This window comes from Bos indicus, chromosome 7 (assembly GCF_029378745.1).
Source record: "Bos indicus isolate NIAB-ARS_2022 breed Sahiwal x Tharparkar chromosome 7, NIAB-ARS_B.indTharparkar_mat_pri_1.0, whole genome shotgun sequence".
In the NCBI taxonomy this organism is placed as follows: Eukaryota; Metazoa; Chordata; class Mammalia; order Artiodactyla; family Bovidae; genus Bos; species Bos indicus.
The window spans coordinates 59884217-59909523 of NC_091766.1; the positions used below are offsets into that span (position 1 = coordinate 59884217).

The 25307-nt window shown below is 41.6% G+C and overlaps 1 long non-coding RNA gene across 1 annotated transcript in view; it reads right to left on the minus strand.

Moving 5' to 3' along the window:
* Window positions 1-7674: 7674 nt before the first annotated feature.
* The window catches only part of LOC139184196 (uncharacterized), a 119299-nt gene continuing 101666 nt past the window's right edge, over window positions 7675-25307 (minus strand). The window contains exon 3 of the long non-coding RNA XR_011567741.1: window positions 7675-8088. This is a non-coding gene — a long non-coding RNA (uncharacterized lncRNA). The remainder of the gene's footprint in view (window positions 8089-25307) is intronic.

A 25307-nucleotide genomic window follows, 5' to 3' on the forward strand; every position in this document is an offset into this window, starting at 1 on the left:
CTCGTGATGCATATGGGAACATGAAGACCATCTGGAGAAGTGGTGGAGCTAGGGCTCAGTACCCACGGGGCCTCACACAATTCAATAATAATAATAAAACACTAAGGCAAATAAGAACATGCCCTGTACCCAGTGACTCACAGCTCTAAGCTAATCCCACGATAGCCCCACCTCACTATTAAAAACTTGAGAGAGAGAGGGGAAAAATACAATTCCATGTATGTCCATCTGTTTGGTAACCACAACAACCAGCCATAAATGGAAAGTGGCTCCTGATGAACGGTTTTGTTTGCTGTTGAAGCCATCCCTGTGGCTCCTGAGCTATTACCTGGGGGCTTAAAGAAGCAAGTGGGCCTTGAGGTATTTGGTCCCCTTAAAATTCTACATGTCTCTAGCACCAGCACCATTTTCCTCATGTCAGAGAATGGCAGAGTTGTAGGGAGGATGGAAAATAACTGTCTGGCATGAGGCGCCCTGGGAGCCAGTCAGAAATTACAGGATGTGTCAGGGTCCAGGAAAATATGGGTGTGCTGATGGTGTCATGCTTTCTCCTTGGCACAGGAAGAACACACCTGAGTCTCCAACCCCCTACCCCAGAGGGTCTGAATGCAACAGAGGAATGAATCTTAGGGGTATCAAACACAATCCCATCACTTAACAGATGAGAGTGAGGCACAGAGAGGAAAAGAGACTGGCCAAGGGGCACATAGCAAGTACAACTGATGTTTTTCCAAGGGCAAGTTTTTGCGAAGTAACAAGAAAGGAGCTAGGAACATGGAAACAATGGAAGCAATGATAAACTGAAATAATTTGTCCAGTGAAACACCACTTGGTCTTTACAGAGCTGCTCTCTATGGAGAGCAGAAGTCCCATCCCTAACCCCTACCCCACTGATGGGTCTCCTTTCCTCCCCAGCTGACTCTTACTGAGGCAAAACGCTAGCTACAAAGTGACTCACTTTGGAAATGGACTTTGTGACTCAGACTCTGCTTTCTAAACACTAGATCCAGCTCCTAAAGATTTTAGGGATTTTACTAGATCTACAACAAGCTGGCAAGAGGTCGTCCTTGCCAATGCAAGGACATTGTCCTTGCATTAAAGATAAACAGTTGGTTTGTGAACCAGAAAGACTATATGATACAAAAGAAGGAATTCATAATTAATTCACTGATCTTAAGCTAGGATCAACCTAAATAAAATTCCTTATGATTATACAGTGGAAGTGAGAAATAGACTTAAGGGACTAGATCTGATAGATAGAGTGTCTGATGAACTATGGACGGAGGTTCGTGACATTGTACAGGAGACAGGGATCAAGACCATCCCCAGGGAAAAGAAATGCAAAAAAGCAAAAATGGCTGTCTGGGGAGGCCTTACAAATAGCTGTGAAAAGAAGAAAAGTGAAAAGCAAAGGAGAAAAGGAAAGATATAAGCATCTGAATGCATAGTTCCAAAGAATAGCAAGGAGAGATAAGAAAGCCTTCCTCAGAGATCAATGAAAAGAAATAGAGGAAAACAACAGAATGGGAAAGACTAGAGATCTCTTCCAGAAAATTAGAGATACCAAGGGAACATTTCATGCAAAGATGGGCTCGATAAAGGACAGAAATGGTATGGACCTAACAGAAGCAGAAGATATTAAGAGGTGGCAAAAATACACAGAAGAACTGTACAAAAAAGAGCTTCACGACCAAGTAATCATGATGGTGTGATCACTCACCTAGAGCCAGACATCCTGGAATATGAAGTCAAGTGGGCCTTAGAAAGCATCACTACAAACAAAGCTAGTGGAGGTGATGGCATTCCAGTTGAGCTATCTCAAATCCTGAAAGATGAAGCTGTGAAAGTGCTGCACTCATATGCCAGCAAATTTGGAAAACTCAGCAGTGGCCACAGGACTGGAAAAGATCAGTTTTCATTCCAATCCCAAAGAAAGGCAATGCCAAAGAATGCTCAAACTACTGCACAATTGCACTCATCTCACACGCTAGTAAAGTAATGCTCAAAATTCTCCAAGCCAGGCTTCAGCAATACGTGAACCATGAACTTCCTGATGTTCAAGCTGGTTTTAGAAAAGGCAGAGGAACCAGAGATCAAATTGCCAACATCCACTGGATCATAGAAAAAGCAAGAGAGTTCCAGAAAAACATCTATTTCTGCTTTATTGACTATGCCAAAGCCTTTGACTGTGTGGATCACAATAAATTGTGGAAAATTCTGAAAGAAATGGGAATACCAGACCACCTGACCTGACTCTTGAGAAACCTGTATGCAGGTCAGGAAGCAACAGCTAGAACTGGACATGGAACAACAGACTGGTTCCAAATAGGAAAAGGAGTACATCAAGGCTGTTTATTGTCACCCTGCTTATTTAACTTATATGCAGAGTACATCATGAGAAATGCTGGGCTGGAAGAAGCACAAGCTGGAATCAAGATTGCCGGGAGAAATATCAATAACCTCAGATATGCAGATGACACCACCCTTATGGCAGAAAGTGAAGAGGAATTAAAAAGCCTCTTGATGAAAGTGAAAGAGGAGAATGAAAAGGTTGGCTTAAAGCTCAACATTCAGAAAACTAAGATCATGGCATCTGGTCCCATCATTTCATGGGAAATAGATGGGGAAACAGTGGAAACAGTGTCAGACGTTATTTTGGGGGGCTCCAAAATCACTGCAGATGGTGATTGCAGCCATGAAATTAAAAGAAGCTTACTCCTTGGAAGGAAAGTTATGACCAACCTAGATAGCATATTCAAAAGCAGAGACATTACTTTGCCAACAAAGGTCTGTCTAGTCAAGGCTATGGTTTTTCCTGTGGTCATGTATGGATGTGAGAGTTGGACTGTGAAGAAAGCTGAGCACCGAAGAATTGATGCTTTTGAACTGTGATGTTGTAGAAGACTCTTGAGAGTCCCTTGGACTGCAAGGAGATCCCACCAGTCCATTCTAAAGAAGATCAGTCCTGGGTGTTCTTCGGAAGGACTGATGCTAAAGCTGAAACTCCAATACTTTGGCCACTTCATGCGAAGAGTTGACTCATTGGAAAAGACTCTGATGCTGGGAGGGATTGGGGGCAGGAGGAGAAGGGGACGACAGAGGATGAGACGGCTGGATGGCATCACTGACTCGATAGACATGAGTTTGGATGAACTCTGGGAGTTGGTGATGGACAGGGAGGCCTGGCGTGCTGCAATTCACGGGGTTGCAAAGAGTCAGACACAACTGAGTGACTGAACTGAACTGAAGCTAGGATCAGTGCTCAGATGCACAACATCTTTTAATTCTCATAACAACTCCATGAGTTAAAATGATTCTTCTATGTTTTCAGAAGCTAAGGGGCAGAGATTATAAGTAACCGGAAATGGAGTTTTGAAGAGGTTAGGTGAGTTGCCCAAGTGAGTAGAGTCAGGATTCCAAGACTTGTCATCCTGGTTTCCTCTGTCCTCCACCCTTGCTTCCCAAACCCCACACCCTACTATAGCACTTTCACATGATCAAGGCATAATCACCTCTCTTATTTTATCAACACAGCAGTTCTTTGATGGGTGTTAGCAGACTATATTTCACATAAAAAAGATTTTGGAGATAGAAAATCCATGTGGCCTTGAACATATTACCTCTTTTATGTGGTTGAAGTTTTCCTCATCTATAATATAGGAGTAATAAACTCATCTACTTGATGGGTTTGCTTTAAAAATGAAATAATGTAAGCAAAAAGCACTTTGTATAAATTGCTAAGTGTCATTCAGTGAAAAGTGAATAAGAGAATGACAGAGATGGGAAAAGAACAAGCCAAAAGCTAACCTAATGAGCTGGGTCTAGTATTAATTTAAAATCATTCATTGGCTCATAGCAAGTAATAATACTAATAGACAATATCTACATAATGCTAAAGTTCTATGGCTTATATCAAGTTTTTGGAACATAATTCTGTTTAAACCAATAACCAGTAGCCATGGTTTGACATTTTCTCTTTATTTTGTATAGCTATTTATAGTTTTCAGGATGCTAATGTATATGTTAGGGAAATTGCAGCAGCCCTACATTAGAAACTTTACTTAATTCTAACAACGCTCTTCTGAAGTGGGTGCTGGTTGTTATAGAAACTGAGGCATGAGGATTCCCGGCCCCTGGCTCCACAGCCAGTAAGGGGAGGAGCTGAGTTTGAACCTGTATCTGTTCTGCCTCTCAGGTCCACTGAGGACCCTGCTTTCATGGAGTCACAACCTTACTGAACCCTAAGCAGGTCCAGATCTCAGAGTTCCCCACTCAGGAAAGAGCAATGCTCAGTCTACAGAAGAGAGTCTGAAAACCCCTTTCCCAAACTCTAAAAGACTGCCCTAGAGATGAGGATAAAAGCCTTCCTGTGTGTCTCCAGGCTTCATCTCAAATGTGCTGCTCTGAGTTAGGTCTCCTTTTTCTTTCTCATTTTTCTACTCCATATATTTTCCCACAGTGCTTTTTATTGGACCTCTATCCTTCAAACCACAACTCCCCCTGCAGTACTCTGCTCTCTCCTTTACCCCAAAACCCACTTTCCAGTTCTTCTCTCAGCTTATGACTTATTCCTCAGTTAACTCCAGCCTCACCCCTGCATGTATCACAGCCCTCCCTGTCCTTGGACAGCCTTCAGCAAAAGGTTTGGCGAGTGGGTTCTAGAGTCTGATCCTGAACCAAAATTTAGACTTTGTTCTTAGGTGTTGTGTGACCCTGGACAAGCAAACTTTATTACTTGGTTTTTATGTAAACCTCAAAGCATCTGTCTTACAGAACCATTATGAACATTAAAGGAGATAATACTTGACAAGGGCACATAATCTGATAACTAGTAGCAATGTACTTTTATGCATATCTAACTCAATCATTGGTATTACTCTTCCCCCATCCTTCTTTCAGTCTCTGGAGAAGCATTCTCTCTCTTTTTCTTTTCTCAAGCCAAACCATCCATTTCTTCAATCCTTTCCACCTTCCTGCAGGAACCTAGTCCCAGTTCTACTCTCCTTCTTCTCAGCATCATTTACTTCCTCTCCTACTCACACTCACTCCTCCTTTTGGACCCCCATCTCTGTTATAGACACCACGACCCCCTGCTGGTAGCCCAGGCTGAACCCTGACAATCCATCTTTGTCCTTTGCCTCTACTTTACACATTCATGCTCACCAAGTCCCCATGATTCTTCCCATGTTGCCTCCCTGGCTTTTCTCTCCTTGAACATCTCACAATCCTCCTGGCTATCAATCTCCCTTCTTTCATCACCACATCGCTCCCTTTTTGATCTTGCCCCTTTTCTCTCCATATTCTCCATCCTTGGAGAGCCCTCTCCTCTCCCTGTATGTCAGGTAGTATTTACCCTTCAGAGCAAGACTTGTCCAGGTGTCTCATCATTTAGAGTCCATGTTCAAGTCTTCCCAGTTTTCAAATGATACGATTATACATTTATGCTTATTCACTGACTTAAAATCATCTCAAGTACATATCTCATATGTCTACATACCCTCTTACAATGCCTTATAGAGTGCCAAACACAGGAAAAGTTTCTTAAAATATGCACTGATTGATTGGTAAAGGATCTATCTGCAAGCTTTAGGAAAAAGGAAGCATCTGAATAATAGCTAACGTTTTCTCCATCCTTATTATGTGCTAGGCAATGGAATAAGTGCAGGAAAAATAAAATAAAATGAAAGACTAGTATCTATGTGCCCAACATCTTATGTGCATTGTTCATTTAATCTTCATAATAGCCATATGCAGCAAGTATACACCCATTATATCCATTTTGTAAACGTGGTTCACTATCACAGCAGAAATGAATATTAGGGCTGGGCACATTTCAATCTACCAATTAATTCAACTCAGTGTTTATTAAGGCCTCTCATCTCCTTTTTTCCCCCAAGACTCACTCAAGATCAACAGAATCCTAAAAATGACTGCAGATGCTTCAGTAAGTCAAGTGACTATGTAGTCTATGGTTTTCTAGCCTCAGTACCTTTGTCCCACTGCCTGCAAACCAGAAAATGCCTAAAATTCAATACAAACAACAGTAAAGAACACCTACACCTATATTTAGGAGCCATGGAGACTATAGATTCTTCATAAGGAACAAAGTTGGCATGCTGAAGGTTAAAATAGCATTTCACCTTTAAAAATAATAATAGTAAACATAATAAAGCTTTCATTACTATCAAACTGAAATACTCCAAAGAAAGTTAAGTGCCTCAAAGTTTTAGTGAGTTGTGCTAATCAGAACTAGGAGGAATCAAGTTTATGTGCCTTTACTTTGTGTCAGTGGGCTATGGAATGATAAATAAAATACCATCCCTTTCTTCCCAAATGTATAGTCTAGCAGTTGGGTTACTGAGCTAAGTGAAAAAATAAAAATGCTCAGGCAGTCCTATCTATTAAAACAATTAGCTGTGTGGGAGAGAAACATAAATAAGAGGACCAGTCATTTCACTAAACCATGCAAATGACCATTTGAACCTTGACTAAGCGTTTTTATTTATTCACTTATCCCATAAATATTTCTTGAATTCCTACCATGTGCCAGCCTTTCTTCCAGGCTCTGGGGATAGAGTGATGAAGAAGGGAAGCAAAGTCTCTTCCATTTTGGGTCTTACATTCTTGTGGGAGAGGAAGACAAGAAATAAATAATGATAGTATGGCACAACAGAGGTAGTGGCAAAACTATGGAGAAAAAGCAGCAGTACATGGAGCCAGAAAGTAGCCAATGGAGGGACTAGGGCTTGAGGTCCATAGGTCTAGGATGACGTCACTGCAAAGATGTTCTGCGAGAGAATCCTGGGCAAAAAGAGGGAGTGAGCCATGTGGGGAATGTAAGCATCCCAGGTGTAGGGGAGAGCAAGTGCAAAGACCCCCCAAACAAGAGTAAACTGGCATCCTTGAGGGAAAGCCAGTGTGACTGGAAAGATGTAAGAAGGGGATGAAAATCAGGTTGGAGAAGCAGATGGGGCAGATCACTGGGCTCCAGGGAGGCTCTATTCTCTTCTGTATGGTTTGGAAAGCCATTGAAGGGTTCTGAGCAGAGGAAGACCATGCAATCTACACTTTTAAAAGACTACTCGGACTTTCCTTGTGGTCCACCTGCCAATTCAGGGGACATGAGTTTGATCCCTGGTCCAGGAAGATACCACATGCCACGGGACAACTTAACTCATATACCACAACTACTGAGCCCATGCTTAGACCCCACAAGCCACAACTACTGAGCCCACTTGCCCAGGAGCCTATGCTTTTCAACTAGAGAAGCCTCGGCAATGAGAAACCCTGCAACTCACTGCAACTAGAGAGTAGCCCCTGCTCACCACAATTAGAGAAAGCCCATGTGCGATAACAAAGACCCAGTGCAGCCATAAATAAACAAATTTATTTTTTTAAAGGCTACTGTATAACTGATTGTTACTGATTGTTTCATGGACAGAGCTGTCCATGAAAGACCAGGTGATTTCTAAAATAATAATAAAGTTTTGTGCTTGTCATGATCCATCTGAGATGATCTCAGATCATGGATCCCAGTGCAGAAAAGACACAAGAAGGAGGAAGCCATATTTTGTGATGGCAAATACATGTAGTGATGCAGGCAGAAGCCAGTAAGCAGTGTAACTTAGTATTTCCCAAAGAATCTTATGCTAACAGTAGTTTCAAGGTGTGTGAATAAATGTTACACAGTAAATGGTAGGGTCAGCCTGAGAAATGCTCCATTTTCCTTTTCACTAGAGCTTTCTTAGAATCTTCAGGGTGCTCATTTACATAAGGACTGCAACAAGACCGAAGTTGGCAGGGTTCTCTGACGTAATTCGACCGCAGGACTCTTCACATAAAACATGCACTGGAAAACCAAAGGGTAACAACTTCAGCTTAAAACCAGCTAAGACCTATTTGAAGGGATATAATGAGTAACAGACCTTGAATCCAGGGGCTGGGCATTTTGGGTTAATATAAGGCTAATGGAAACTTACCAGAACTCATAACAAATAAAAACATGAGAAGGTCACTTTCGGTGTCCTGTTTAGAACTATAGGTAGAGCAAGGTCTCCAAACATTCCACAGAGTTTGCAAGATGATCCACTGGAATGTGGGAAGAAAAAATATCATGTCAGTTTTATACTGTTTCAAAAACCCATAAAAGAAGATAATATTCTAATGCTTAATACATGGGTTGTAAGTAGCACATATGATTTATAAATACACACATTGGGTTTGAATGTTACGGATAAGGATGTATGTCTGATCACAAAAATCTTGGAGGTTGCTAGATTAGATGACTGGAAAAGGAGATGCACGGTGCTTGCATCAAGATATGGTTGTGAAAGTGAAGAAGGACTAAAATCAGGGACTTGATGGGAGTGGCATTTGGCAGGAGAGGCTATTAGGGAGCTAGAGGTGGTCAGCTGTGGCAGCTATGACACAGTGGACGTAGAATGGAATGAATGAGGGCTCCAAGCCTAGGAGCTCTGGAGATTACCGAAGTTTCTATTGGGGAAATTGAGAAAGAATAGAACAAAAAGGCAAGTCAATCATTATGAAACCTTAACTGTATGCAGCAGTAACTGTTATTTAGCCCACTCTCCAGACCATTATAAGTGTTCAATACATGTTGGCAAGATGAATGAATGAGTGAATGAGTATATGCAGAGGACTCGGCAAAAAAAATATAGAGCAGGAAAATCTGGTCTATGAAAATAATCTAGATCAAGATCTCACACTATTATCATTTCCTTAAAAAATTATAAAATATCTCTGATATTTATTAAATTGTTTTAACATGTGATCAATACTACTTTCAAAAGAACAATCTCTTGAACATATCTTTTTGAGGATAGCCTTTAAAAAGTTATGTCATATATATTCATTGTAGAAAAATCAGAAAATGTAGCTAAAATCCAAAAAAGGGGAAAAAAATAAAGCTTATCATATCACCATCCAGAAATAACCCATACCTATTTTTACAAAAATGTGCTTAGACTATATACACTACTTTGTAATTTTTACTCAACAGTATGTTCTGAGTATCTATGCAGGGCAATGAATGGGCTTCCATGAAGTCATTTTCAACACATTCCATCAAATGGAGCTATTACAACCAATGCTCAATCAACCCTCTACTATTAATTTAGAAAGCTCATTTTTGCTAGTTTGTTTCATTATAAAGGTGCTGCAATAAAGACACAGCAACGACATCTTATCTTTATTCTTAATTAGTTTCACAGACATAATACCTGGAGGTTGAGTTACTGAGTCATTTTAAACATCTTTGATTTACATTTTCAAATTGTTCTATGGCAATTTTGAATGAGATTTCATAACTTTTGTGAACTCTTTAGCTTACACTGCACTTTCTCCTATACCTAGACCCTACTTGATTTCTGTGGCCACCCCCATGAGCAGGTCTTGCTGTCCGTATTCAACAAATTAAAAGAATTTCTCAGAAGTCAGGAGCCTTTCTCAAGGTTACTCAGCACTCACACTGAGCTTCCATGAGGGCCCTCTCTACATCCCTGCATGAAATGACAACATGTCAACAAAAATACAGTACCCTGATCTGTACTTTCCTCTTCAACAGAAAAACACACTAGCTCAAGTTTCTAATGAGGGTGTTTCAAAATTAAACAATACTTAGATATTGTCTGTTTGACACTGAATTCTCTTTCCTTGTAGAGAAGTTTCTTGATATCTTGCCAAAGTTTATATATATAAACTTTGTTCTTGAGTCAGTCCATTTGATAAAATACAGTTGTTTATAACTGGTGCTTAGTTGCTGGTATCTTGTGGTGTTTGGATATTCTTGTTTACATTTAAGCAGAAAAAGGATCAGAGAGATACAGAGCTCAAAAGAGCTTTGCCCATCATTTCAACTACACCCTAGCTAGTTTAGAGAAGAAAGTCTGTGTCTGATTGGGAAGTGACTTGCCCAAGGTTACACAGTCAGTTAATAGCACAGGCTCAGAGAAGAGTCTCCCAATCCCTAGTCACAACTCTAGTTAACATCACAGATTCTTGTGATTAGTTTGTACCTAAAAATCATAGTCTATACACATAATTTAGCAGTTGAAGAAACTGAGACACAGCAAGAGGAAGTAACTTACTCAATGATACACAATAAATTGATAGTAGAACTTGATATGACCCAGGAATCCTGATTTCCAGTTATAAGGCTGATCCCAGACTCTACTCTCCCCCAGCAGAATCCACACCAGGACCAAAAGCCAGGACCAGGGTGGGTTGGATGAGGCACTCACCTAAAGGGCACCTTTTAATGGAACACTAAGATAATATTTTCATGCAATTTTTTTAAAAATCAAAATTAATACAGAACATTTAAAAGGAACAAAATGTTTATATTTTAAATCAAGATAGTATCCGACCTTGCTTTTGCATGATTCACTTCACTCACCTCACTCTAATTCTGGTCTTTATTTAAAATTTGGATTTTGCTCATCGTGGATATGTTTGCATTAACTTGTGCCCGAGGCAAATGCCTCATTCACCCCACCCTCATTCCAGCCCTGTCTGGGGACCTCCACCTGGGTCTGAAGAGACCTTACAAGTCTTCAGTGTTGGGACATATTGCTCATAAGGAGCTACAGGCTTATGATTAATGGGACCAATTGCTTGGACAGAATAGACCTCTAACTGGGTCCTGGGGCCACAGGAAACCAGCAACTAAAGAAATTGTTTCTGGACCTAAAGTTGTTAATAACTTAATTTCTCATGATACTAGCCTAAGCCCTTCAAAGATTAACTGTTTAGCAATTTGTAAAGTTTGGTACTTAATTTCATAAATCAGCTGTTAAAGCCCTGGGTGTGATGAACTGGTTTGTCAACTAGTATGAAAGAAATATAGGCCTACATTTTAATTGACCACAAGCTCAACATGAGCCCATGATGAGAGGTGACTGCCAGAAACACAAATAGAATCTTGGGTTGTACACATGGGCTCACAGTTTTCAGGAGCTGAGAGCCTAATTCCATGGGAAGTCAAAGCCAAGAGAACATATTTTGGACTCTGCAGGAAAGGCTCAGGGTTGCTATTTAAGGCTGGAAGGGTGCTTGTTATGGCTTGAATTGTGTCCACCACATAAGAAGTTGAAGTCCTAATCCCCAGTACCTGTGAATGGGACCTTATTTAGAAACCAGGTCTTTGCCAATGAGAAAGTTATGGTTAAGGTCATTAGGACAGATCCTAACTGGGTATGACTGGCATCCTTATGAAAAAAGGAAATTTGGACACAGAAACAAACACACACACTGGGGAAACATCATATGATGATGAAGGCAGAGATCAGGATGAAGTATCTACAAGCCAAGGGATGCCAGAGATTGCCACCAAGCTGAGAGGAAAGAGGAGCAAATTCGTCCTCAAAGTACTCAGAAGGAATTAACCCCTTTGATCTTGGGCTTCCAGCCTCCCAAACTGTGAGACAATGAATTTTTGTTATTTTAAGACACCCAGTTTATGACAGTTCAAGGAAACTAATACAGTGGTTTGGACAGCATTTGGCCCAGAAGCACCCTTGTCCCTGCAGGGAATGGGACAAACCCTCCTTTCAGATTCTCATAGACAAAGTCATTCTCAGGTTCATCACAGGGCTCAGCACGTCCTTGACATGTGGTGACTATTAATTAAGAAAGAAATGAATTTCAAAACAATCCACTATTGTTAGGGGGGAAAAAAAGAAAAGGTTGAAATACCAGGTTACCTTCCTTCAACTTCACACTCATATTAAGCATGAACCATTTTAATCTCATTCCATTTTCAGGATATGAATCATAGGATGCCAGACACATGTCATAGATATTATGGAGTTCAGCTCTCCACTCTACAGATGAGGAAAATCAGATTTCATTGAAGAAGGGACTAGTTCTCTCCATATGCATGTCTCCCTTCCATTTGGTGGAATCCTTTTTCTTTCATCATTACATTAACATATCTTCTAGTACTCTGCTGTCATTGACAGCTTAAAAGTTAAGTGAGAAATTATTCCAGTTCACCAGAAGTTAGGAAAGATATGATGCCCATGGGTGGTTCTCCTATAAGAATAGAAATATCTAATATTTAGGGGGAATTTATTTATGCCAGGCTACCTGCTGAAAGCACTTCAATTGAGTTATCACATTTAAGGCTCACAGCAATGCTACTAGGTAGGTTTTATTTTTTCCCTGACTTACAGGCGAGGAAGACAAATCCAGAGATGTAAAACAACTCCCCAAGTGGTAGAGTTTAGATTTAAACCAAAGTTTGGGTTTTGAGGTCCATGTTCTTAACCCGCTCTGCTGTGAGCTGAACAGGTTTGTGTGACTGAACAGGCCTGTGAGGTCATATAAAGCAGTGGAAAGAGGTCTTGGCCAGGAATCAGGGAACTTAGGGGACATCTGGGCCAGCCATGAACCTGCTTGGAACCTCAAACATATCTTTGCATCTCCCAAGGCCCTAATTCCAGAGAAGGCAATGGCACCCCACTCCAGTACTCTTGCCTGGAAAATCCCATGGATGGAGGAGCCTGGTGGGCTGCAGTCCATGGGGTCGCTAAGAGTCGGACACGACTAAGCAACTTTACTTTCACTTTTCACTTTCATGCATTGGAGAAGGCAATGGCAACCCACTCCAGTGTTCTTGCCTGGAGAATCCCATGGATGGAGGAGCCTGGTGGGCTTCCATCTATGGGGTCGCACAGAGTCAGACACAACTGAAGCGACTTAGCGGCAGCAGCAGCAGGCCCTAATTACCTCATCTGCAAATCCAAATGACTGGATGTTGAGATATTTCTTAGTGAGCCACAGCTTTATTCATTAATTCCACAAATATTTATTGCATGTCCGTTATGTGCCAGGCACCATTCCAGACACTGAGAATGTAACAATAACCAATATAAACAAAATTCCTATATTCATGGAGCTTGTATTTTAGGCATGTTGAGAAGGTGAGGAAGACAGAATTAAAAAGTTGAAAGTTTCAGAAAAAGATAAGCCCATGAAGAAAATAAAGTAAGGATAGATTGAAAGTGACAAACTATTGAAAATGCCTCAAATTTAAATTAGATGCATATGGAAGCTTGGTTTACACCTGTGCTCTCTGTCAATAAATCTTTCATCCTGAATCCAGCTTCATAATTTAATTTTAGTATTGAAAGTGAAGTCATTCAGTCGTGTCCGTCTCTTTACAACCCCATGGACACCAGGCTCCTCTGTCCACGGGATTTTCCAGGCAATAGTACTGGAGTGGGTTGCCATTTCCTTCTCCAGGGAACTTCCCAACCCAGGGATCGAACCCAGGTCTCCCACATTGTAGACAGACGCTTTACCGTCTGAGCCACCATAATTTTAGTATTATGTGGTCTCAAATTATATAATTTGCTCAGGTTTAATCATAAATATTCATTGTTTTAAGCCTATTTGAGAGACTCCTGGCCAGAGTAGGTTACAGAAAAGGAGAAACAATGGATGGTATGTTAGTCAATTGGGTTAAAAATATCTTTACTGAAAGATTGCAGATGATCTGGGGTCATTCAGATTGCATTTGATCCAAGAAATGGTCTTCGAGGTCCACAGATTCTCCCTCTTACAGGTCTCTAACATTCATTCATTTCTGTCCATGTTCACCACCATTGCTCATGTCCAGGCCATCAGCATCCTCCGTCTCTGCCTCCATGCTCACCCTCCTCCAATTTATTCTCCACACGGTGGCCAGGGCTGTGTTTCTAAAATGGAAATGTTATCATGCTACTGTCCTCCTGAAGTCCCCCGAATGGTGGCTACATCACTCACAATGGTGGTGGTTGCAAATTCACATGCATTTGCCAAAATTCATAGAGCTGCACACCTAAAGAGAGTAAATTTTACTGTGTGTAAACTACATCTCAATAAATCTGACTTTAAAAATCTCTATCATAGGTGTTGTTCTCCAGGTAAAAATTAAACTTTTCACAGGGTGATGGTATTACATAGCAGGTTAGATATTCCTTCTCAGCCTGAATTCAAAGTCCAGCCTCATAATATCACTTACTAACTGTGTAATCTTAAACCCTCTATTTGTCAAAATGAGGTAATAATACTACCTACATCTTTGAGTTGTCATGAAGTTTAAATGAGCTAACTCCTATAAAGCACTTAGAACAGGCTCTGTTAAATATATAGTATTTCTAACAAACCTTATAATACTCTTCAAGATTAGAATCTATATTAGTTCGAAAGGGTTGCCATAACAAAGCACCATGGACTCAGTGGCTTAAGCAACAGAAATTTTTGCCTCACAGTTCTGGAGGCTAGAAGTCCAAGATCAAGATGTTGGCAAGGTGTCGCCAAGATGTTGGCAAGATCAAGATATTGGTCCCTCCCTAGAGCTGGGAGGGAGAATCTGTCCCAGGCCTCTGTCCTAAATTCTGGTGGTTTTCTGGCATTCTGTCATTCCTTGGCTTACCAATACATCACCTCGATATCTGCCTTCATCTTTTCATGGCATTTTTGCTGTCTGCAAATTTCTCCCTTTTTATAAGGACACCACATCGCTCAGGGTCTTTCCACTCTGCCATCTTGGCCCCTTCTCTCCCTTGATGGAGACAGCATTTTAGTTTCACCTTAATATTTGCCCTTTGGTATTTTCATGGTGCTGTCCCATTTTCATGTCTAATTTCTGATACAGGCTCTGGGGTTTATCTAATTGTTTTGTGTATATATATATATATATATATATATATCTTTATTCTGGCTTCTTTCCAGATTTTTCTTTATCATTGGTGCTCAGCAATTGGATTTTGATATGTTTTAGTGCAGTTTTCTTTTTGTTTGTCCTTCTTGCCTTTTTTTTTTCTTTTACATTCTTGGATGTATAGGTCTAAAATTTCCTCAAGTATGGAAAATTTGTGAGAAATTTTTTTTTTAATTTCTGTCTGCATTTTTTCCTTTTCTTACTCCTATTACATGTGTGTCCAGAGGCTTAATATTTTCCCACAAGCGAATAAGACTGCTTTTTTTTTCCCCTCTCAGTCTTTTTCTTTCTGTGCTTCCATATGGTCATGTGGTTTCTTTTACTATGTCTTCGTGGTTACTTATCTTTTATTTCTGTAATATGTAACCTACTCTTAAATCACCCTGTTATTTTTGTATTTGATATGCTATATATTTTTTGGAGAAGGAAATGGTAACCCACTCCAGTATTCTTGCCTGGAGAATCCCATGGACAGAGGAGCCTGGTGGGCTACTGTTCATGGGGTCGCAAAGAATTGGACATGACTGAGTGACTAAGCATTCATATTGTAGGGATCTACCTTATTCCAGTATGACCTCATTTTAATTTAACTACTTGCATCTACAGCAATCCTATTTCCAAATACGGTCACATTGGGAGATTGGAACTTCAACATATAAATTTTAGGGAGAAAAAATTCAATCTATAACAGGCTCTGCCATGTTCTTTTACTATTTTTGCCCATAATATCTTTTCCAACAAACTACAGTAGTCACCAATTTGTTTGGCAAGCTCTTACTCATCCCTCAAGTTTCAGTTAGATAGTGCTTTCTTGGAGGATTCCTCCTAACGTTTTGCAAATCCATCAATCATAGTAGAGTGTTTTTCACATTCTTCTAGAGTCCCTGTGCTTTTGCTTCCCACAAACTTTATCTCTTTGCACTGTTCTTGCCTGTTTACTGCTTGTCTCACCACAGACTTCAAGAATCTTCTCAACAAAAATTCCCTAAAATTATTTCTTAGACCACAATTTTTTGTTGAATTAATGAATGTTAAGATCTCTTTCCAGATTCTGGGCATCACCTATTTTGTTTCTGTGGATGTTTAGAGGAAGAAATTTGCAAAAAAAAAAAAAAAAAAAATAGAAAGCAAAATTTTTAAAGCAGCATGTCAGTTCAAATTTAGTTTGAAGATAGGTATCCGTGATAGTTATTTCCAATAAAAGGTATTTAATACAGGGACTTAGTTGCACAGTTTTTGGAAGAAACATAAGGCCAAAAGAGAATGCAGAGAAAATTCAGATATTAATGACTGCAAGAAGCAGCTACTACCAATAGGGCTGAGGGAATAGAAGGGAAATGGAAATGTTACCAAAAACTCAGAGTTAGAGGAGGGTGTCAGGCATGGCTTAATCTCTGTGGCTGTAGCTTGGACCTCTGATTTGGACAACACCATGGGTGATAGCTACAGGATGTGCTGAAGGTTGCTGGAGAAGGCAGTGGCACCCCACTCCGGTACTCCTGCCTGGAAAATCCCATGGATGGAGGAGCCTGGTGGGCTGCAGTCCGTGGGGTCGCTAAGAATCAGACACGACTGAGTGACTTCACTTTCACTTTTCACTTTCATGCACTGGAGAAGGAAATGGCAACCCACTCCAGTGTTCTTGCCTGGAGAATCCCAGGGGCAGCGGAGCCTGGGGGCTGCCCTCCTTGGGGTCACACAGAGTCGGATACAAGTGAAGCGACTTAGCAGCAGTAGCGGCAGCAAAGGTTGCTGGAGATATAGCCATGACTGTCCACTGCTGTCAGAGGAAAACATCAAGATACCCAACAAGGTATCCAGGCAATGTAGTTTGCAGACTCCTAGCCCCAGCATCACAGAGCAGGGATAAGAAGGTGGGATAGGAACTGAGAGCCAATGGATACATAAAAAGCACAAACCAAGAACCTGATATAAAGATAAACTGATTTCACATAATTACGAAAGATTTCCTGCCAACAGGTTTCAAATCCCAGCTCTGTCACAAGTTGACTGTGTCATTTGGCAAGCAGCTTCCCTCTGCTGAGCTTCAGGCTCCCCACCCATGGCAGGGGGAAGGAACTTGATGATCCCCTAGGGACTTTCTAAGTATGAGCAGGGATTTGACAGCAGAAGCACCAGGGAGTTCTTGGGGGTTTCTGAATGATGTTGTTACTCTAGAGGATCCAATCTCAGGCTTTAGCCATCACATAAATATGACATTTCCTTTTTCCCATTCTGCAGCTACTGTTTACATGATCCAAAGAAGGCAGAGGAAGGAAGCTAGGGCTGCATTTCTCCAATATGGTGACTCTCTTAGACAAACTGATTCCAAAATAGCCATTAAAGGGAATGTTTCCCATTTAGTTAAGTGATCAAGTAACTGAAATGCAGGGTGGGGAGGTCAGGGTAGGGAGGAGCAAGTGGGAGGAGGCAAGTAAAAATGGCAAGCGTATCTGTGCACACAAAGCCTAAGTCTACTATGTGTCTGATCCACAGTAACAATATTTCTCCAGTCCTCTTGGCCTGGCCTTGCTCTTTGCCTCCCATGCATGGTCTTGCTGGGAGTTCAACCATGATGTAGAAGATTCAGTTCAAGTCTCAGCACAGCCACACACTAGTCAGGAGACCTAAAGCAAGGCATTTATTTTTGCCTCCTGTGAGCCTTATTTTCCTTGCCTGCAATTCTGCCTGCCTCTCATGATCGTAAGGATCAAATGAGCTAAACTGTGTGGAAGAGTCTGCTCACTGTGGGTACTGTCTATAAAAGTATAGTTGTTTAAAAAAAAACACATAAAGCATTAAAGTGCATTTGTAAAACTGTACTAAGTATACTTACGATTTTTGCACTTACATGTATGCTTTTTACTTCAATAAAACAATGACCCAAAAAAGTGAAACTGTAAGAAGTAAAAAGGTGGTTTAAATTTAGTTTATGAATTAAATAGTATTGTGTGATAAGAAATGATCTACTTAGATAACAAAGCCTATACTGTACCGTGCTTAATTGTGTCCGACTCTTTGCAACCCCATGGACGGCAGCCTGCCAGGCTCTATCCATGGGGATTCTCCAGGCAAGAATACTGGAGTGAGTTGCCATGCCCTCCTCCAGGGGATCTTCCCAACCCAGGGATTGAACCCAGGTCTCCTGTATAGCAGGTGGATTCTTTACCATCTGAGCCACCAGGCAAGTCCAAGAATACTGGAGTGGGTAGCCTATCCCTTCTCCAGGGGATCTTCCTGACCCAGGAATCAACCCGGGGTCTCCTGCATTGCAGGCAGATTTTTTATCAACTGAGCTACCAGGGAAGCCCCAATAAAGCCTATAGTGTAACTCTATAACACAGAGCTAAATACTCTAGATTTTATAGACATAGGTAAAATTCTGTAGGTAGATCATTTACTTTATTCTAGCTTTACAAAAAGGATGAGTGTTTAGTGCAGAAAACTTGGGAACCATAGGAATGCACAGAGAAGAAAATAAAAATTAATTATAATGTCACCCCTGTATACACAAAATTAATATTTCTCTGTAAATTACAAATGCTACTGGACCAGGAGGGTCTGACCGGTGACAGTGTTCTTTATTCTTTTTCCTCTTTTCTATTGATACTTCTTAACAGATTCAAGAATCAAAAATTCTTGTAAGCCAGGTGGCAATGCAAAGGCCTATAGAAACCTCAAAGCTGGGATATCAAGTGAAACACCATTACAAGTGTGATGATAAATGGCAGCAGAACACTGGCCTGAAAGGAAGGGACTGTTGGGGAGTGGTGTCGGCTGTGGCAACTCCAGACCATGTGCCCCAAGGGCTACTTAGCTCCAGCTCATTCTTCTATATTGCCAGAGAAGTTGAGTGTATAAATATGTGGAAGACCCCAATTTTCAAATGTTAGTGCCTAAATAATGTGTTAACTCTATAAGCCAAACCAAAGACATATGCAGGTCAAATGTGGTCTATGGTTTTCAGTTTGAAACCTCTGCTAAAGACAAAGAGAGTAGAGGTGGGTACATTGAAGTTCTTAGCCAGGGAAGTAACTGGAACAGAAAATTTCTGAGGCAGCTGGTATGAAGGAGAGATTGGAATGGGAAGAAACTAGAGGTATTAGAAAGACAATATTCCAGGTGAGTAATGACTGGTGCCTTTACTGGAGCAGTGGAAACTGGGGGGATGGTCGGTAGTTTCGAGAGAACTGAGGCAGGGAGGGGTTGGGATGCTAAGAGGGGCACCAGTGTTGCAGTTTTGCCTAGAGCCCCGGGGACCCACTGTTCAAGTTTGAGGAAGGAAACGCCTTGTTTGATAACAGACGACTGTAGAGGAGGAACTGCTTAGTATTAGAGACGCTTCCTCCCAAAATAGCAAAACGACTATATAAGCCACCCATTAGTGGGGTTGAGGGAAGAGCTGAGAAGGTAGCAGAAAGGGAAGGGCACGTGGGCTGAGTGGTCTGGATCAGAGGTCAAGAGAAGAAAGGAGGAACAAAGTCAGACCAAGTCCTGTACCTTGAAGGGACTGGGGATGCTTAGTCTGAAGAAAAGGCACAAAGGAAATGGTAATTGGCTGGTTTGTCGACAAAAAAGTATTTACTGAGCATCTACCTGTGTCAGGGTTTTAGCTGGTGCTGGTGTTTTGGGGCAACAGTGATAAGCAAAAACAAATAAAATTGATGTTGTGCTTAAGGGAGTCTTCTGGAAAGATATTGATTGAATAATCTCACAAACAATAGGTGATGGGAAGGAGGAGGGTATAGTGTTCTGAGGGTGTGTCCCAGAGGGTGGGGACCTGTACTTCCATAGGAAATGATGATTCATCTGAGAACTAAGAGTTGAGTAAGCGCTAGTGATAAAAACATAGGGGAGGAAAGGCTCATAGGCTTCTAGAACAGCACGTGCAAACACCTAACTCACAGGAAGGACTGAGGAGGCCAGTGTGGTGGGAGCACCGACGAGGGACATGGCGGCTGTCTTCAAAGGCCCACAGGGCTGTTGAGTGGAAGAAAGACAAGGTTTGTTCTATGCAGTCTATAAATGCATCCATTAGGGGTGGACTTCCATAAGAAACTGATGGGGGTGCTTAGGATCTGTTGTTTGCTTTTAGTTAAAATAAAAATTCAGTTCGTTTCACACGTCCTAGACCCTGTTCTAAATAACTGTCTCATGATTCTACACAATAGCCTCAGAAAGTACATGTGCCCTTAACCACTGCTGTGTAACAAACTCTGCCAAACTCTGGCTTAAACAGCAATCATTTTATCATCCCCTCTCTTGACTATGAACGGGGTTCAGCTGGGTGGATCTTCCTAGGGGCTTGTCATGCATTTTAAGCCAGCTGGTGGCTGGGGCTGAGCTAGAATGGCTGGAAGAGCAAGGGGCATATCTCTCCAAGGGGCTTCTCTACCTCGTAGTTAGCTTGGACTGCCTCTTCACATGAGATCTCCAGGCAGTTATAGAGCAGAGGTTTTCCTCCAGAGTAAGTCATTCAGGAGAGATAGACAGAAGTTGCCAGTCTTTATGATGACTAGCCCCCAATATGCTGCAGTGTCACTGCTAATGTATCCATTGGTCACAGCAGTCACAAGTCAGACCAGATTCAAAGGGATGAAAGAATAAAGCCCATCTTCTGATGGGGCAATGCATGTGGATAAAGGAGGGAAGGAATCAATGATGACTGTGTTGGAGATAAAACACCACAATACTACTGTACAGATGAAGGGACTGAAGCCAAGAAAGAAAGCTGCCAAGATCACAAAGCCAGCAGCAAGTGGGAGAAGTAGGATGCAGACCCAGGTCTACATGACCCCAAAACATCCTGCATTTTAAGCCCCGAGACATTCTTTCAGGGGCAGGATGGAGCAATAAGGAAAACCCTGCGTTCTGCTCCCAGTATGGCCTCTGACTTGCTATGCAACATAGACAAGCTCCTTCCCGCCAAAGGCCTCAGGCTCCTCCTCTATGCAGTGAGAGCCAGGTGGCTCTAGGATTCTGAGTGTCTGAGAATCTGTACTGCTTCCTCTGAGCTGGGTGGGCACCAACTGGCTCCTTCTCCCACTTAGCCCATCAGCCTGTCATCTCCACAGCCAGGCAGGAGCCTCTGTTGTTCCTCCTTGCCTTTCCTCTTAGCAACACTCTGGTTTGCTCTCCTAGCTGCTCTGTTTACCCAGGCCCTCCTCCACTTTCCCGTGGTAACCATAACCAGTAAGTAATGCCTTAGGTCTCTCCAGCCACCCTTAAGGGCTAGTTTCTCTTGACAAGGGACTTCATAGAGGCTGAAGCCAATATCTTTTTTATGCCAGACACACAGCAGACTTTGCAGCTCTTTGCAAATAATCAGTAGGTCACAAGGATATGTCAAATGAAAGCTTACATAAATGAACCCATGGTCTTGTTTTGTGCAAACTGCCAAGCTGTACACTAGACAGCAAATTCATTGAGTACAGGAACTGCAGCTGATTTATTCATCATTATATCAGCTATAAAAAGAAACTGGGCCAGAGTGGGTAATCAAAACATACTTGTTGGTTGCACCAGCTAACATATTTTTTAATCCCTGCTGTTCAATTCTGTAAGTTTCCACTTTATGGTCCAATTCATCCTCAAACATATTTAGGCTTAAGTTACCCTTCTTTGTCTACTCTCCTCTGTCATTCTGATTTTTTTCCTCTGTCTTTGTGAGTCTAGTTCTGTTTGTTTTTTTTTTCCCTTCCCCTAGGAATATTCATTTTCAACTTAAGCCACTGAAATTTAAGCTAGCCTACATGCCTGTTCCTCTCCTGTTCAGTCTCAACTAAAACATAAGAATAAAAAGTGAGAAGGAAGATTGAGAATCAGAAGCCCTGGCTTCCAACCCATTCCTCCATCTTTGCAATGTTTCTCAACTTTCTTTCTTATCATAAGTCTCAGTCTCCCCACTCATACTATAAGAGGATTGGAATAGCTTTTTAATGGATATCTTTTTAGCAATGGAAGGTTTGTACAAATCTAATTGTATGCAGAGGCAGGATGAAGGAAAAAACTGAAAATGTTAGTCGCTCAGCCGTGTCCAACTCTTTGTGACCCCATGGACTGTGGCCCACAAGGCTTCTCTGTTCATGGAATTCTTCAGGCAAGAATACTGGAGTGGGTAGCCATTCCCTTCTCCAGCGGATCTTCCCAAGCCAGAGATTGAATCTGGGTCTCCTGTACTGCAGGCAGCTTTTTTTGCCATCTGAGCTAGTAGGGAAGCTCTGCAGAGGCAGGATATAGAAAAGCAACTACAAGGGGAGCAGCACTGGTTGGGGTGGGGACCCAGGACCTCCCACCACCTCCCTGTGTCTGTGGCTGCCTCTGAAGGTCCTCTACTGAAGCGGGGGCTCCACGGAGCTAGGCCATCCTGAGGGCACTCCCGTTGCAAGGTGGAATGGTTCATAGTCCTGTTAACTCATCATACTGTCAAAAATGGCCACATCAGTAGAGATACATATTCAGTGAGTGTGAGTGAAGGTCGCTTAGTAGTGTCAGACTCTTTGCAACCCCATGGACCATACAGTCCATGGAATTCTCCAGGCCACAATACTGGAGTGGATAGCCGTTCCCTTCTCCACAGGAATCTTCCCAACCCTGGGATCGAACCCAGGTCTCCCACATTGCAGGCAGATTCTTTACCAGCTGAGCCACCAGGAAAACCCAAGAATACTAAACTGGGTAGCCTATTCCCTCTGCAGTGGATCTTCCTGACCCAGGAATCTAACTGGGGTCTCCTGCATTGCAGTTGGATTCTTTATCAGCTAAGCTACCAGGGAAGCCCCAGATACACACTCATGTACACTCCAAATAGAAGACAGGCCAGCCCCAGAAACTGCTTTAACAAGCCTTGTCTTCTCTCTTTTTGCTTCCTCATTAGTTCAAAATTTTTTGCCATCTTTATTTTCATTTCCTGGTTTCTTCTCACATCCTTCCTCTTCCCCTCTAAAGAAGTTACTAAAAAATTCTAATCATTTCTACTTTTACTCCTTTGATGTTATCTATTGTACCTCCCCTCCCCACACCCACCCTCAGTGTCCAAAATTACAGAGAATACACTAACTTTTGCTTAAATTGCATCTCAGTTTCTTCACCAACAAAAGTTAGTCAAAGGGACAGACTCTTATGGCCATGACAGTATATACCAGAATTCTGTGGGTATTACATTTTTTTAAAAAAACTACACATTTAAAATGGGACTTCCCTGGTGGCTCAGACAGCAAAGAATCTGCCCACAATGAGGAAGACCCGAGTTCGATCCCTGGGTTGGGAAGATCCCCTGGAGAAGGGAATGGCTACCCATTCCAGTTTTCTTGCTTGGAGAATCCCATGGACACAGGAGCCTGGCCAGCTATAGCCCATAGGACAGCAAAGAGTCAGAGGCAACTGAGCGACTAACATACACACACACTCACTTTTTAATAGTACTCAGAATGAAATTCAAATAGAGCAAATGAGTAAAAAAATGAAAGCAAAATTATACATCCCACCTTCCCCACCAGCCCCATCTCCCAGTCCCTGGCCCTCTATATACTTCAGTTGAGTTCAGTTCAGCCACTCAGTCATGTCCGACTCTGCGACCCATGAATTGCAGCACACCAGGCCTCCCTGTGCATCACCATCTCCCAGAGTTCACTCAAACTCATGTCCATCAAGTCGGTGATGCCATCCAGCCATCTCATCCTCTGTTGTCCCCTTCTCCTCCTGCCCCCAATCCCTCCCAGCATCAGAGTCTTTTCCAATGAGTCAACTCTTCGCATGAGGTGGCCAAAGTACTGGAGTTTCAGCTTTAGTATCATTCCTTCCAAAGAACACCCAGGGCTGATCTCCTTCAGAATGGACTGGTTGGATCTCCTTGCAGTCCAAGGGACTCTCAAGAGTCTTTTCCAACACCATAGTTCAAAAGCATCAATTCTTCGGTGCTCAGCTTTCTTCACAGTCCAACTCTCACATCAATACATGACCACTGGAAAAACCATAGCCTTGACTAGATGGACCTTTGTTGGCAAAGTGATGTCTCTGCTTTTGAATATGCTATCTAGGTTGGTCATAACTTTCCTTCCAAGGAGTAAGCGTAATTGTTTCTAAGTGTTTTTCCAAAAATGTTTGTGAAAATAGAAATACACGTTATATATACAAAAAGGTGATACACATACTGTTTTGTTTCAACTCTTTTCATTTAATATCTTAGAAATCTTTATCACATTTATCTATCCCATCCTTTCGAACTGCAGCATAAAAGTCCACTGTAAAGTTACCCTAATTTGTTTAGTCAATTTACACATCTCCTTACTGATATATATTTGTGTTTGGGGAAGATGCCACATATGATAGTTTGCTTATATAAATGGGGACATGTTACACTGTTGTTCTATTGGCTTTTTTGCTTTATGATATATTTTGGACATTGCTTCATATCAGCTGGTACAGAGCTACCTCTATGTGATAAGAGTTTTTTTCTAGAGCAATTTTAGGTTCATAGCAAAATTGAGAGGAAAGCACAAAGATTTCTTATGTGCCCCCAGCCCCACACACGCACAGCCTCCCCCAACCAAGTGCTACATTTGTTAATAGCTGATAAAGCTACACTGATAAAGCATCATCACCCAAAATCCACAGTTTAGGTTTCACTCTTACACAGTTCATTCTAAGGACTCTGAAAAATGTAGAATGACATGTATCCAACTTGTAGTAACATATGGACTAATTCCACTGTCCTAAAAATCCTGAGTTCTGCCTATTCATCTTTCTCTCACCCTTCACCCCAGGAACCACTGATCTTTTTACTGTCTCCACAATTTTGCCTTTTCCAGAATGTCATAGAATTGGAGTTATAGGTAGCCTTTTCAAATTGGCTTCTTTCACTTAGTAGTATGCATTATGTTTCTTCCATGTCTTTTCATGGCTTAATAGCTAATTTCTTTTTAGTGCTGAATAATATTCCTTTGTCTAAATGTACCACAGTATATTTATCCCACTTACCTACTGAAGGACATCTTGGTTGCTCCCAAGTTTGGCATATATGAATACGGCTGCTACAAACATCCATGTTTGCATAATAATCCATTGAATGTCAGCATACAAATTTATTAAGCCATTTTCTTTTTACAAACATTTAGTTTATTTCCAGTTTGGCAGCTTTTTTAATTATGCTAAACAACACTGCAAAAAATATTCTTTATATATATCCTTTGCATATCCATGTGCGTATATCTCCAAGAGAAATTTCTAGATTCCTAGCAGTGCAATTGCTGAGTCAAAAGATATGTGCATTTTAAATTTCAATGAGACAATAACAGTGTCTACCTGAGTCTGGTTCCAACCCCGAGTTTTTGCAAAGCACTCAATTTTGCAGCATGTTAGATAAAAAACGGTTTTTGCTCTTGTTTCTGGATTTTGCATGTCAATCTACTCACTTCCTTTCCTCCCTCATTGCCCAGATGACCACACCATATGCTCCCACAGCTTGTCACACGTCCCTCTCCCTGTGTCAACCTGAATTCTCTGCTTGTGAGGTCTGTCCTGTATTTTCTCGCAGTGTTAATCACAATCCTCTATAGAAAATCAGCCCTTTGCAGGCACCCAG